At 42.7% G+C, this 14,747-nt stretch overlaps 1 protein-coding gene and 1 pseudogene across 8 annotated transcripts in view; both read left to right on the forward strand.

Annotated features, from left to right (window-relative positions):
• Numb (NUMB endocytic adaptor protein) overlaps positions 1-14,747 on the forward strand; it is a 118,560-nt gene that overhangs the window by 26,977 nt on the left and 76,836 nt on the right. For 7 of the 8 annotated variants that reach the window (XM_052185470.1, XM_052185469.1, XM_052185476.1 and 4 more), the window contains exon 2: positions 11,661-11,797. The exons of the other annotated variant lie outside the window; for it this stretch is intronic. The gene's annotated coding sequence lies outside the window, so the exon portion shown is untranslated. The remainder of the gene's footprint in view (positions 1-11,660; positions 11,798-14,747) is intronic. 8 annotated transcript variants of the gene reach the window in all.
• On the forward strand, positions 12,553-13,202 carry LOC127687896 (EEF1A lysine methyltransferase 4-like; annotated as a pseudogene).

Genomic DNA, 14,747 nt, shown 5'->3' on the forward strand with positions numbered 1-14,747 from the left:
TGCAGACATGTATAGGGCTGTTTTGCTCTTTAATATAGGAGGACAGCTTGTACTCCATTTTAGCTATTTGAAAAATGGAGTTTTAAGTGCTCCTGTTGGCAGCACTCAAGAATTTTCACGAGTTCAAATAATTCCCCTAGTTACACTGAGCCAGGATTAGGGAGAATATGAGTTATGTCCTTTTCCTCTGGTCTTTGGGTAAGAACCCCAGGTCTGGCATTATTAGCATCAGAAAAGGCCATAGTTGCCTTGGGAATAGGGCGAGAGCTAGGTATGTTATGGAGTTGAACTATAATTGGCAGCTGGGACAAAGCAGTAAGATGCTTGTCTGGTGGCATGTGATTATCCAGTGATCACCGCCACCTGTGAACCCCACCACCATTTCTTGAAAACTGATGGAATCTGCCCATAATAATTGAGAATATCGTAAGGAGAATGGTAGAATTATTTTCTAGTTCCCTGTTATATGTTCTCTTTGCTAGGCCTCTGGCCTTCAGGGCAAGGTGGAAGGTAATCTCAAACTTTGAGGTAACCTTAAGTAAATCAGAGTGGGCCTGGTGCAGCCACATGAGGGCCCATTCTGCCATAGCACTCCTAGGACTCCCTCAAGGGACCACAGAATTATGGCCAGGAGGGGTTTCCCAGGATCATACCTTTCCAGAGTTGATGTAGAAAGGAGCACCATAGCATTCTGCAGTAGGTTGCTAGCCCCAGATGTTAGTTTAACCCTGGTGGAGGGGCCTAGAAGAGAGAAAAAGAGTAGGATTCTTTTGCTACAATGGAGCAGGCTAGGGTCTTAATCTGGCCAGAAATAGAAAAGCCCGGAAAGACATCTGGGGGAACTCTCTGAATCTTTGCTGGAGCAACCTTCAAGTTGAGGTTTTCTAAGTTAAGCAACAATTGAGAGGACACCCTTTAAAGATTGGGTAGCAAGGGTGTGTAAGCATAATATGTAATGTAATGGGTTACAAAGACATCCCCCGGGGACTCCTGTATGGCTTTAACCACATATAACTGACAAGTAGGTTATTTTTCATGCCCCGAGGCAGGACTGTCTACTGATATCTTTTAGCTGGTTTATTCAAGTTAGGCTTCCATACCGTGAAGGCAAAACAGCATCTATCCTGGGGATCCAAAGAGATCTGGAAAAAGCTATCCTTAATATCTAGGATTATCACATGGTACTTGGGTGGTTTAGCACTAGAATGAGGCAGTCCCACTTGAGTGGTCCCCATTTTTTCCATAAGTTCATAATGGCTCTTAGATCCTGTAGAAGCCTATATTTCCCAGACTTCTTTTTAATGACAAAAGTGAGAGTATGATGTCTGCTGGTCAAGTGTTCTGAATCCCCAAAGCTAATTGTTTCAAGAACAGTTCCTTGAGAATGGAAAACTTAGGTTCCAAATGGGCCACTGGTCCACCCAGATATTAACTTCAGATAGCCAGGCCGACAATATAGGGTCAGGTACCTAGATGTCAGTTGGCACTGGGTGGGCAATGGCCATTAGAATAAGGGGGATGGATCCCTGACTTTGTGACCTTGCATCTGTTTGGTCATGTTGCATAACATCATCAAAAAACTCGGGGACACCCATGTCTTCCAGAATATATCTTCCCCAAATGCGGGGAACATCAGCCACAACAGTATAAAAGATCCCAACTGCATTCCAGATCCTGCCAATGGACAGATTGGGTAGTTATTTTTGTGTCCTCATGACCTCCAACTTCTGTAATCTAGGGACCAGACCAAAGTCTCCAATGGGGGAACTTCAGTGATTTCTTTTTTGTTATTACAGTGACATCGGCCCCTGTGTCAACCAACCCCTTTAATGGATATACTGCCTAAATGTTCAGTCATCATTGGGGAATGAGGAAACAGTCATGGTCCAAAGGACTCCTGGCCAAGCAGGGCTCCCTCTTACTGGTGGAACTGAGGAGTGCCCCCTTTTGGAGTTTAAATTGTCTTCTTGCTTTTGAGAATGACAATTCTGCCAAGCAGTGGTGGCGCACGCCTTTAATCCCAGCACTTGGCAGACAGATTTCTGAGTTTGAGGCCAGCCTGGTCTACAGAGTGAGTTCCAGCCAGAGAGAGGGGGGGGGGGTGGAAGGGGGAGGAAGAGAGGGGGGAGGGAAGAAGAGAGGGGGGGAAGGAGGGAGGGAGAGAGAACGAGGGCATATGGTCTTGGACCTCGCTAAGGGGCAGTTCGTCTGAGGTGTCCAGGCTTGCCACAGCCCCAACAGGTGCGATCAGGAAGAGAGCACGTCCTCTTACACACTCCATGACCAAGGCGTCAGTGGAGGCAGTCAGGGCTGCAGTGGGGCCCGCACCAGGGTCCAAATCATGAGTGGCAACAACCCATTTATGCGTACCATCATTTCTTACAGCAGCCACAGCATTACGAGTAGGGGTGTTAAGGCCCCCCCATTCGAGCTGCTTTATGAGCATGTCTCTGGTTGGGCCAGCTTAGACCTGCCTTTCCACTGCCTCAGTCCCATGAGACAGGAAGTTCGTGAAGGACTCCCTAGACTGCTGGACAAGATTGCAAAAGTAAGCAGAAGGGCCCCCGAGGAGGGCCTTAAGGGCCTTAAAGGCAAGATCAGCAACATGGCTAAAGTAAGCCTGAGTCAGGGTTAACGTGAGCCCTGGGGCCAGTAGGCATGTCAAAAGTAACATTAAGTTTATATTCCATATTAATCCTAGCCTGATTCTCAGCCAAGTCATGATATGCAGACCTCCAAATAAGACATAGCAGGATGGAGCACTGCCTTAAGGAGAGTATATCAATCATAATAGACTTGGAGGTGCGTGACCCGTGGCTTCAGTACTTGTTCAAAATAAAGGGAATCTGGGTCAGAATCACTGGCAGCTTTTATTCTTAGTGCCAAGTCCGCCAGAGGAGTGGGAATCCAGCCCCTAGTTACCACATCAGGGCCAAGATTGACAGGAAAAGACTCAGGATATACCTGAGGAGAATAAGGTCCCTGGTGGAGAGGCAGTCCAGCATGAGGGACAGGCATTGCAGGAGAGTGACCACTGCAGGGGTGACCACAGGAAGGCAAAGTCCCCCTAAATATCACCAGGAGTAAGCTGGGATACCTCCAGTAAGGCGAGGGCTGAAAGCTAGTGAGTGGGGAACCTGCAACAGTGGGGCTTGAGGATGGCTTGGAACCTGCCGGCCAGAGGGCTCATTACTAAAACCAGCCTGTTTGCCCAGAGAAAGTGGGACAGGGTGAGTAATGGAAAGGTGAGTGTTAGCCTGATCCTCAGTGTTTATTAAGGGCAGTCAGCACTTCCTCTGGGGAAGAATTCTGAAGACTGACTATGGCTGCAGGAGGATGAGGCAAAGAACCAGAAAGGGATAATTCCAGACAGCACCTCATGCCTGTGGGCAAGGGAGAGAGCAGCATCCTGAGGGCAGGGGCCCATGTTCTCTGGGGATATCCAGCGGGCTGAAATAGTAGCCTCCTCCCAAAATTGGTCCAGGTTGTGAATCTTAACCTTGAGACCACGAGTAACCAGAAGGGTTTTCAGTGCCCTAATCTGGGGTTTCTTAACAGTGGAGGGGAAGGGGAAACCCATGACAACTAGCGCAAAGGAAACAATCGAAGAACTGATATGACAAATATGACCGAGGAGGTGACTGACGAAAGTCATGTACTAAGCAGGGGACTCCCTCAGGTGTAGCTTAAAGGCCCTATGCCTGCCCAGTGTCACCGGATGGAGAAGGTACTCGGGAGCTGATCCCTGGTGCCACTGTGGAGAGCAGCCCCTATGTCATTTACTGGGATGAGTCTGAACCAGAAGTGACAGTGAGTGGACAAAGAAGACAGAAAATATGACTGTTGCACGCTCACTGCAGCACACTCACCTGAACAAAGGCAAGGAAGAAAAGATGGCCACCGCAAGCTCATCCTCACATGGAGACCAAAAATGTGATGGTCACGGGGATGAACAGAGAAAAAAAGACAAAGAAGACAGAAATGAGGTCTTTGTGCTCACCATCGCGGAATCCCTAGCATAAAACACTAAGGGCCAACTCACCGAAGAAGGAATTGAAGGGGCCACAGCAGCAGCACTGCGAGGAAGAACAGATCTCCTCAAATTGAGCAAAAGAGGTTTGCAAGCAGCCACAAAAACAAGGAACGTTGGGCCCCCGACACTGCCTGTGCCCTGGACCTCACTGCCTGACCCTACCTGCCCTTGCGGGTTGGAGGTGAGGTGGTGCAGAGTCAACAGCACAGACCCTGGAAGCAGGTGGGAAAAGTCACAGCAAACTCATCTGCATGCTGCTGCTAGCTCCTTATACCCTCCACCTGTGTCCCATTGGTCCCAAGAAAGCATCTTCTCTAAACAGCAGTTCCCGATTGACTGCCATTGTCTCTGTCAGCAATCCTTGGAATCTCAGGCAGTCCTCAATTAGGTCCTCCTGCAGAAGATGCTTTTGCAGTTGCTCACCTCTGCCTTTTACATAGAGGTGGCCCCACTGTATATGTGTGTGTGTATGTATGTATGTATGTATGTATGTATGTATGTATTCCTTTGTTGTAGTCAATATTGCATTTTTACAAGTCATCTATACTGGCTGGAAGTATAGCTCCTTTGTGAGGATGCTTGCCTAGGATGCTTGAAACCCTGGGTTTATTAGTCCCTAATACTATATAAACTACCTATAATCACAGCACTCAACGAGAGGCAGGAGGATAGGGAGTTTAAGGTCATCTTTGGCTACATAGTAAATTGTAGGTCAGCCTGAGCTGAATGACACCTTGTCTCCAAAAAGGTTTTTTGTTTCTTAGACTATATTGATATATGTAACTAGTTCATTTTTTCAGAGAAGTGTATTGTCTAACTACTTCAATTCATTCTCCTAAATGTGCATTTTTTTTAAATGACTGTTAAGTACATATTTTTCTTATGTCTTCAGGTGCACATGGACAAGATCTTTTTTCTCTTCTCTTCTCTTCTCTTCTCTTCTCTTCTCTTCTCTTCTCTTCTCTTCTTTTCTTTTCTTTTGCTGGGCATCAGATCCCATTATAGATGATTCTAAGCCACTATATGGTTACTGAGAATTGAACTCAGGCCTCTGGAAGAGCAACTAGTGCTCTTAACCACTGAGCCATCTCTAAAGACCCTCTACAGTGAATTTTAAAAATATAATTTTTTGAGACTAGTTTGTGTATCTAGTACTAGGCTGTCCTTAGACTTGAGACCTTCTTGCCTTTGCCTTCTGAAATGCTGGGATCCCAGTACACACTACATGTGGTATACACTACACCTCACTTACACACCAGGTGTGTAGGAGGTGCAGGGGGACTTGCATGTTAGGCAGGCACTCTTAGCAAATGTGAGTCATCCCAGCCTCTGTTACACATTTTTTTAATATAAAAGTTTTGTACTTAGTTTGCTTTTTATGGATATCTAAATATTAGGGTTCTTAGTTCCTTGTTTCTGGTTAATTTTAGGTATGTAGGATGAGGTTGATGGGAGATAATTTGTTTGCTCTAATTTTTGTATTACTTGTCTTAATTAAAGGCAATTGAACTGGGTATTTTGATTGGTATTTCTGTGGTATTAGTTGTTTTGTCTTTTTCTAGTCTCTAAGTCAAATACCCGTCTCTTGATTATGCTTAATCTTTGTGTGCTTTCTCTCTCCTGCCTCCCTCCCTCTCCACTTTCATAGGTAGTGGATGGTTGCATGTAGTTTTAAAATAGAAACCCACACTAAATCTGACTATGCTCCGGCCTCAGTGGTCTTGCCCACCCTCAGGGCTAGCCCCAAGTAGCTGTCTTGCTTTGTTTTCTGCTACCAGCCTGCTGCCAAGCCTCTCTGGGGAAAAACCTGCTCTGGGCAAAAATCCATTCCCCAGCTGAGCTGACTGAACCAGTCTTTCCTGAAATGCCAGGAGCTGCTGTTCTTACTTCCTCTTGTGGCTGGCCTGCAGAAAGCCAACTACAGCTCACACAGATCCCCTTCATCCCGGAAAATGAAAACACTAGAGACTTAGCCAGATTTATAATGGTAAATCTCCAACCCCAAAATGCCTGTGTAAAGAACACGCAACTCAATAATATAATTACAAGCTGCACACTTAGATTAGACAAATATACTACTTCACTACTCTGTTGCCCAGCTATGAAATCCCTAGTTATGTGTGGCTCCTCCAGGCCACTGGGCCTGCTCCATCTTCATCTTCTTCTATCTCCATCTTTCTCTCACTCTGTCCTCCATCTTGTCTGACCTTCATTCTTCCACGTTCCCTTCTCTAAAACTTTCAGCTCTGCCTTTCCCTTCCACTGCCCAATCATAGTCTCTGCCCTTATCTGACCAGTTAAGGTTCACCAGACCTCACCTGAATACGGTGAGCTACTCCTTGTTGAGGCACCCCTCTTGAGGGAGCAGAAACTACAAAGGGCACTCCACAACAGGGGGCAAGTACTCTGAGCTCATCTGTTTCCTGTAGCACTACTTTTCTTTCTTTCTTTCCTTTTGCTAAGAATTGTGAAGTCTGTGCAATCTTAGCTAAAGATTCTTTGTTTTATTTTTTGTGTATGTATATGTATATATGGGTTTGTGAGCGTACACATAGGTCTGTGGAAGGCAGAGGTTGATACTAGCTGTCTTTCCACTTTATCTGAGACAGGGTTGCACACCGAATCTTGATACCTACCAAAATTATCCAGGTCTGATTAAAACTTAAATCTTAGCCTAAGGTTGCTTTTCTTTGAGCTGTTTCTAGTATGGATCTACCTAAAGGTGTAAGCATTCTTGTTGTCCACTTAACATTTAGAGAGAAAATAAAAGATTATTTGTTGAGATAAGGTCTCACTATGTAATCTGGCTTGTAAGTTGCTATGTAGCCCATGTAGGCTGTAGATTGGTGTGGTCCTGCTGACTCGGCTCTCTGAGCACTAGGACTAAAGGTGTGTGATAGCACACTTAGATGAAGATTCTTAGGTTTGGAGTTAGTGGTAAAGTGTTACAGTGTCAATTGAACTTTTAATATAGGGGGAATTTTGGCAAACCAAATCTTTGAGCCAACAGTCTCTTAATTATTATTTATGTTCTATGAATCCACATTGCCAGTATCTTCCAGTTTCATTTCTGCTGCTATGATAAAATCACCTCTCTAAACAACAACAACTTAAAGGGTTTGTTTTAGCTCACAACTCCAGGTCATAGCCCATCATAGCATAGAAGCTGAGGCTACAGAAATTTAAAACAGCTGGTTACATCCTCAGTCAAGCATAGAGTGAAATGAATACGTGTGTACTTGGCAGGGTTCAGCTGGCTCCCTCCTTTTCATTCAGTCCAGGGCCTAGTCTGTGAATTGCTGCCACCCACAATCAACGTGGCTCTTCCCGTGTCAATTAACTTAATTAAGAAAATCCCTCATAGGTATGAACTCAGGCCAATCTAATCTAAACTGTTCTTACTGAGATTACTTTCCCAGGTGATTAGATTGTTTTAAGTTGATTAAAACTAACCATTACATTGTGTTTTTGTTGTTGTTGTTGTTTGGTTTTTTGTTTGTTTATTTGTTTGTTTTTTGAGACAAGGTTTCTTTATATAGTCCTGGCTGTCCTGGAACTCACTCTGAAGACCAGGCTGGCTTCGAACTCAGAAATCTGCCTGCCTCTGCTTCCCAAGTGCTGGGATTAAAGGCATGCACCACCACTGCCTGGCCTTACATAGTGTTGTAAATTGAGATTTTATAAGTTTAGATATTTTTCCTTTTTAATAATATTTTTAGGAGTAATCTATTTTCATATTTTCTTTTAAATGTAGCACTTACCCTATTCTAATCCTAAAATGCCAAATAGTTTGTGCGTGCGCGCGCGCACACGTGTGTGTGTGTGTGTGTGTGTGTGTGTGTGTGTGTGTGTGTGTATTTGCATGTGTATGCATATGCATGCATGTGAGCATGTGTTTGTTTTTACAACAGGGATTCACTGGGAGGCCGGCTTCAGGCTTTTGGTCCTCCTCGAGTTGTTTGAGCTCTGGGATTTCAGGCTGCTTTCGCCATGTTTGCTCTCACTCATAAGTTCTGTCTCTTGACTAGTGTTGATAGTTGACAGTAACCACAGGACAGTAAAGAGGCTTCATTTATTTTGCTGTTACAGAAGCAGAGAGATAGAAAATGTCCTGAAAGAATGTGTGATTTGTCCTAGAACTCTAAATGTCTACTTTTGGTATTAAGTTTTGTCAAATACCTGTCAGGTATTTTCACTAGTAATGTAGTTTCTTAACATATCTGAAAAGCAATTATACTTATAGTCATTTCTCTGTGTTTTGCTGCTGTTTAATCTCTTTGATAATGCAATCATTAAAATTGAAAGTAAAGCATTAAAAACTTTGCCATCTGTTCAACAATTAGGCCAATAGAAAAATGAACTGAAACACATTTTATCCAAAACTAATTTATAAATTACATCTGAAATTGTTTTGGTAGTGCAACTATTGGAATGAAATTCAGCAGTTTTTGGGTTTTTTTTTTTTGTTTTTGTTTTTTAAATATTATCTGAGAGTAGATGGCTGTGCAAAACAAGTTGTAAAAGCTGTTCAGATTTTAACTCCTTCCCTCATTTTTCCTTTAAGGTCATATAAGCCCTTCCTGTGTACCTTCTTATTCCCAAGGTAAAGAGAGCTGGGATAGGCACAGTGGTGACCCCAGATTCCCAGTACCCCAAAAGGTGTAGGGAGTGGAGAAAGAAAGAAAATTACAAATGAACCCAACATCATCATCATTATTAGCATTAGTAATTTGTAGAGCTGAGGATTGAACCCAGGACTTTGTACATGCTAGACAAAGAAATACTCTACCACTGACTTACTTAGAGTCATTTTAGCATGGCAATGCCACATTAAAAAGTTTTTGAGGACAAGGACATTTTGTTTGACTTAAGCAATAAAAACTCTTCATGTTCTATTAGCAAAAGTATTTGCAGCAAATGTTTCTAGTTTTGATAAAAATATAAATTTTATACACAACATTAGTTTTGTTGTTGTTGTTGGTTTTTGTCCCCCCCCCCCCCCCCCCACAGGATTTCTCTGTGTAGCCCTGGCTATCCTGGAACTCATTCTGTAGACCAGGCTGGCCTTCAACTCAAAAATCCGCCTGCCTCTGTCTCCTAAGTGCTGGGATTAAAGGCATGTGCCACCACCACCCGGCTTGGTTTTTTTGTTGTTGTTGTTGTTTTTGGTTTTTTTTTTTTAAAAGACTTAGAGTTGGGTATCCAGATCTGTTTTATTTATTTATAGACAGGGTTTCTCTGTATAGCCCTGGTTGTGCTGGAACTCACTCTGTACACCAGGCTGGCCTTGAACTGAGAAATCTGCCTGCCTCTGCCTCCCAGAATGCTGGGATTACAGGCATGTGCCACCACTGCCCAGCTGTTTTATTTATTTTTAAAGATCAAACAACTATTTTTTATTGAAAATAGATTTTTTTTCATAGAGTATATTGATTACAGTTCCCCTCCCCCAACTCTTCCCAGATCCTTCCCACCCACCCAAATCCATACATACCCTTTTTTGCTCTCTATCATTAGAAAAAAAAATAGACATATAGGGGGAAAAATCAGAACAATCTTAGCCCCACCAATTAGTAATTTTTACTCTTGGAATATTCTAAATTTGCTGTACCTCAGGATTGTTAGCTACAAACCAACAATGTCAATAGCTCATTTTATGAGCCATTAGGATTAAATAACTTAACTCACAGAAATTGCCTAGGAAAAACTGGCAACAAGTAGTACCCAGTAAACATTAGCTGCTACCAACCTTATTTTGAAGCACCTCTGTTGTATCATTATGGTGATTTTGTATTGCTTTTGTTTGTTTGGTTTGTTTGTTTGTTGAAACAGCGTTTCTTTGTATACCCTTGGCTGACTGGAATTAGCTTTGTGGACCAAGCTGGTCTTGAACAGAGATTCTCCTGCCTCTGCCTCCAGAGGGCTGAGATTAAAGGTGTGTGCCACCTCCACCTGGCCTGTATTGCTTCTTAAAACAGGCATATTTTGATAGCAATATATATGTGGCTAATTAGACAACACACTAAAAATTACTGTTAAGTAAAAGCCTAAGAACATTTTACTTTCAGATTCTATACTAGCTAGTGTTTGGCTACTTGAAACAAGACAGCCATTTGAGAAGAAGGAATATCAATTAAAATCTTTCCACTAGATTGGCTTATGGGTAAGCCTGTCTGTGCACAGTGCATTTTCTTGATTAATGACTGATGTGAGAGAGTCTAGCCCATTACAGATGTGCCATCCCTGGCCAGTTGTCCTGCATGGTATAAGACATCAGGCTGAACAAGCCATGGGAAGCAAGCCAGTAAGTAGTGTTCCTTGATAGCCTTTGTTTCATTTAGTTTCTGTCTCCAGGATCTTGCTTTGGAATCCTGCTGACTTCCTCAGGTTGAAAGACGAGATTAAACCCTTTTCTTGCCAAGTTGCTTTTTGGTAATGGTGTTTTATCACAACAATAGGGACTCAGAGATAGAAATCATAACTTTTTTTTTTGATACAAGATCTCATAACCTAAGCTTCTTTGAATTCACTGTGGAGTTGAGGATGACTTTGAACTCCCGATTCTCTTGCCTCCATCTCCTTCGTGCTGGGATTATAGGCAAACAACACTTTGATATTTTGAGACAGTTTCTCACTCTGTTGCACAGGTTAGCTTAGAACTTATTGTGAAATCCAGACTAAAAATACCCATACCTGTGTGTGACATCTTATGCCTGTAATTCCAGCAGTGGAAACCATGTGTGATGCTGTCACGCATTAAAAACAACAACAAATACTATGTCATCATACTATAATAAAAGAATTCAACCTCAAAAAATAGGAAAGGAATCTCATATTATAGCATAGTTGATAACTTTATACATACTGTCTTGTCATGCCTGATACCTGTTTAGGACTGGACTTCAAGAATTGCTAATTTAAATTCCTCTTTTAAAGGCAGGACTGCCCCTGGGGTGTATCAGAGCTCTTATAGCAGAGTAGAACTGAATCTAGACCAAGATCACCCAAGTTGTAAACCTATCCCCTCACTTTCCACCACATGAGAATTTGTGTTATAAAGAATCAGGCACAGAGAATCCATGACTTAATTAGGATCAGTAGTACCTCTTAAGAAAACAGAGATGGGGCTAGGTAAGATAGGCACACTTGTAATCCTAGTACTTAGATCACAAGTTTTAGACTGGCCTGGGTTCCTAGGGAGACTACCTTAAAAAAAAAGCACAGCTGGACCCTGACTCTACAGTACGCATCCGACTATTTCTGCATGATTTGACTCCCATTTTTAGTGAAACTTGTTTTGTATGTACCTTAAGATACTGTTTTCTCCTATACATTTTTGGTGTGTGTGTGTGTGTGTGTGTACACGTGCATGATTGCACATGATAGGAGGGTTACAGGGGGGGGCAGGGCACATGCCATAGTGTCATATGGAAGACAATGGAAAACTGTAGAGAATTGATTTTTTTGATTCTACTGTGGACTCCAGGGATTAAACTCGGTTACTAGGCTTGCACTTCTTCCACTGTGCCTTCTTGCCGTTTGCTTTTTTATTTAGTTTATGGAGGTAGATTATAAGGGATGGAAATTGAAAAGATGTATCTATATTTAGAATTTTCTTTCCTTGAAGTTTTCAGATTTTGGAGCCTAAGGAACATTTTTCAAGGGATACTGCCAGTGCTGCCACCTTGGCAACCAAGATCCTGATACACAGCCCCAGACTGGAGTACTGGTGGGCCACAGTCTGCAGATACCTTCTTAAGACAGGTCAGTAGTGGACAGGGGATGGAAAGTGGGTTACTAACTACTGGACGAGTCTGTCCTTCATTTTCTTTCTAATTTCTACTTTATATGTATAGGTATTTTGGCCTCATGGATGCCTGTATTGTATGTATATCTGTGTTCCATATACATCCTTGCTACCTGAGAAGGCCAGCAGAGAGTGATGAATTTTAACTGGAGTTTAAGGTTTTTGAGCCACCATGTGGGTGCTGGGAATCATACCTGGCTTTGGAAGAGCAGTCAGTTACCTCAGTGGCTAAGCCATCTCTCCAGCACCTTTCTGGTTCTGGTTACATCAACTAGTTAACTGGCTTTAAATTTTTAACTGCTCTTCTTGGTAAAAATAAAGAATACCCCAAATTTTAGGCAATGGGTAATACACTTTCTTTATTTTAAAGAATATTAAGTATTCCTTAATGTTTAATATTTAATGGTAAGTTTTAATTATTTCAGTATTTAATATTTAGTGGTAAAACAGGATAATTTTGTTTCATTTTCAAATTGTTTATGAACTTGTGTGACAGTTATTGATTTTTATTACAAATTACTATAAATTTAGTACCTTTTAAAGAATTAACTATCTAGTTATAATTATTCTGTTTTCAGATAGAATCTTACTCTGTAGCCTTAGCTGGCCTATCACTTGCTATGTAGTCCATGCTAGCTTTAAACTCACAGCATTTCATCTGCCTCTGCCTCTTGATTGCTGGGATAAAAGGTGTGTGCCAGGGCTCCTAAGCATGGCCTCTCCCTGGACTCCTGTGTCCCCTCCAGAGTTACCCAAGAGGAACTCCAGTACTGCCAAGTCTAGTACTAGGACCAGTGCTACAAAGATGCGGCCAACTGACTCTGGACCCTATGAGTGGCTTGGGGACTTTGCTTCCTTCAGTTCCCTCCCAGAGCCAGAGCTATGTCCTCGTGCTAGGTTGCGGGGAACAGTGCCTTGAGCTATGAGCTATTCCTTGGAGGCTTCCCTAAAGTAACCAGTGTGGATTACTCTCTAGTAGTGGTGGCAGCCATGCTGAGTTTGTTCTGCCCATGTATCCAGTCTATGCTGGGAGACCATGGACTTCCCTAGTGGGTCCTTTGATGTTTCCCTCGAGAAGGGCACACTGGTGGTTCCTGGAGGCTGATTGTCTCAATGACTTCTGCAGGTCTCCGCTTTAGGATCAGACACTGTGCTCAACCCCGTTATGACTGGTCACTGAGGCAAACAATCTGTGGCAGTGGTTTTCATTTTCACTTTTCCATCATGCATAAGGGCAGAGAGCTCAGCTTGTTGCAGCTGGCCTTGGGAGCCCAGATCCTCTCACACCCAAGCCCTCCTGCCTCACCCTGCTTCCTCCAAGACTCAGACAACGAGGACTTCCTCAGGGTCGTTCAGCAGTGAGACTGGAAGTGTGACCTCCAAGCTTCCCTGCCTTTGTGCGTTGGAATTCCCGGTTTGGGGCTGGGGACTGGTTGCTGGGTACTCAGATCCAGAGGTCTTGTGCATAAAACAGTGCTGGTGGGATCAAGCTCGTGTGAACCAAATAAAAAAGGTGTGTGTCACCACACCTGGCAGGCATGTTGGTTTTAATAATAGAATTGATGGGTTTGCCTGTCTTCTTTAGCATGGTATGAGGTGGGGTAGCTAGGAGTGTGACTCGGTGGCTGAGAACTGGAATTATTTGAATGCTTGGTCTCTCCTGTGTCTGGTGGTGAACGCTGACTTGGCTGAGAGCTCAGCCTGGGCTGTTAGCCAGCGCACCTACACTACACTTCTCCTTCTGACTGCTTGGCTTTCTCACAGCGTGCTTAACTAGAATCGAGAGAGGAGGGCAAAGGGACACAACTTATTTGGCTTAGCTTGGAAGTCACATAGGATCACTTCATTCCATTTTCCAGAAGTTATAAGAGACCATGTAGGTTAGGAGGATTGGAAAGCGGTCATAAGCCCCATTATTACCATTTGTGATTCCAGTTCCAAAGGATCTGATGCCTTTTGACCTCCTTTGGCACCAGACATGCACATGATGCAAATCATACATGCATGTAGAATACTTATATACATTAAATATATATAAATATATTATATATTATATATAATATAATATATATGTTATATATTTTTAAAAAGGTTTAAGCTGGGCATGGTGGCACATGCCTTCAATCCCAGCACTTGAGAGGCCAGGACCAGTGGATCTCCCGAGTTCCAGTTCACCCTGCTCTATAGAATTAGGTTTCAGGACAACCTGGGCTACATATAGAAACTGTGTCTTAAAAACAAACAAACAAACAAAGCAAACAGGAAAGCTTTTGGGCCTCAAGTCTAGACAAAGAATCACAGGTAATTGGGGAATGCTGAGATTGGGAATAATAAATTGTGGAAGAACACCTCACTTGGTTTTCCAATACTAAGAGCTCTGAGATCATAGACATACAAGCAATATTATATATACTGAGTAGGTTGTTTTTAGAAACACACACACACACACACCTGCTAAACACTTGAGAGAGAGTCAGTGGGTTCATGGGAAGAGTTGGAGGAAAGAAAGGGAAGAGGGAAAGTGATATAATATCAATTTTTTTAATTTAAAAAGAAAAAACCAAAAAGTTTATTTTTAAAAACCATATATATAAAATAAATGAAAAAGATGAACATTCTGTAAGAATTTGAGTTCGTCTTGTATAATGGAGTATGATTTTAAAGTAATTAGGGCTCTCAAGAGGAATAAAATACAAATGCACATATATTTTATAAAAGGGTTATATTAGATTGACTTACACAGTTGAAGTCTGTCTAGCCAGTTCAGCAGTGGCCCTGTACATGACAGAGAGAATCCAGATAGCTTCTAAGTCTAATAAGTAAGAATGAAGGGGAGAACAAGGGAGGCTAGCACTGCCTCCCGAGGGAGGCTGAAGGCCTGCAAGTCCCTGGCACAGTTACCGTGGA

Source organism: Apodemus sylvaticus, chromosome 6 (genome assembly GCF_947179515.1).
Source record: "Apodemus sylvaticus chromosome 6, mApoSyl1.1, whole genome shotgun sequence".
Lineage (NCBI taxonomy): Eukaryota > Metazoa > Chordata > Mammalia > Rodentia > Muridae > Apodemus > Apodemus sylvaticus.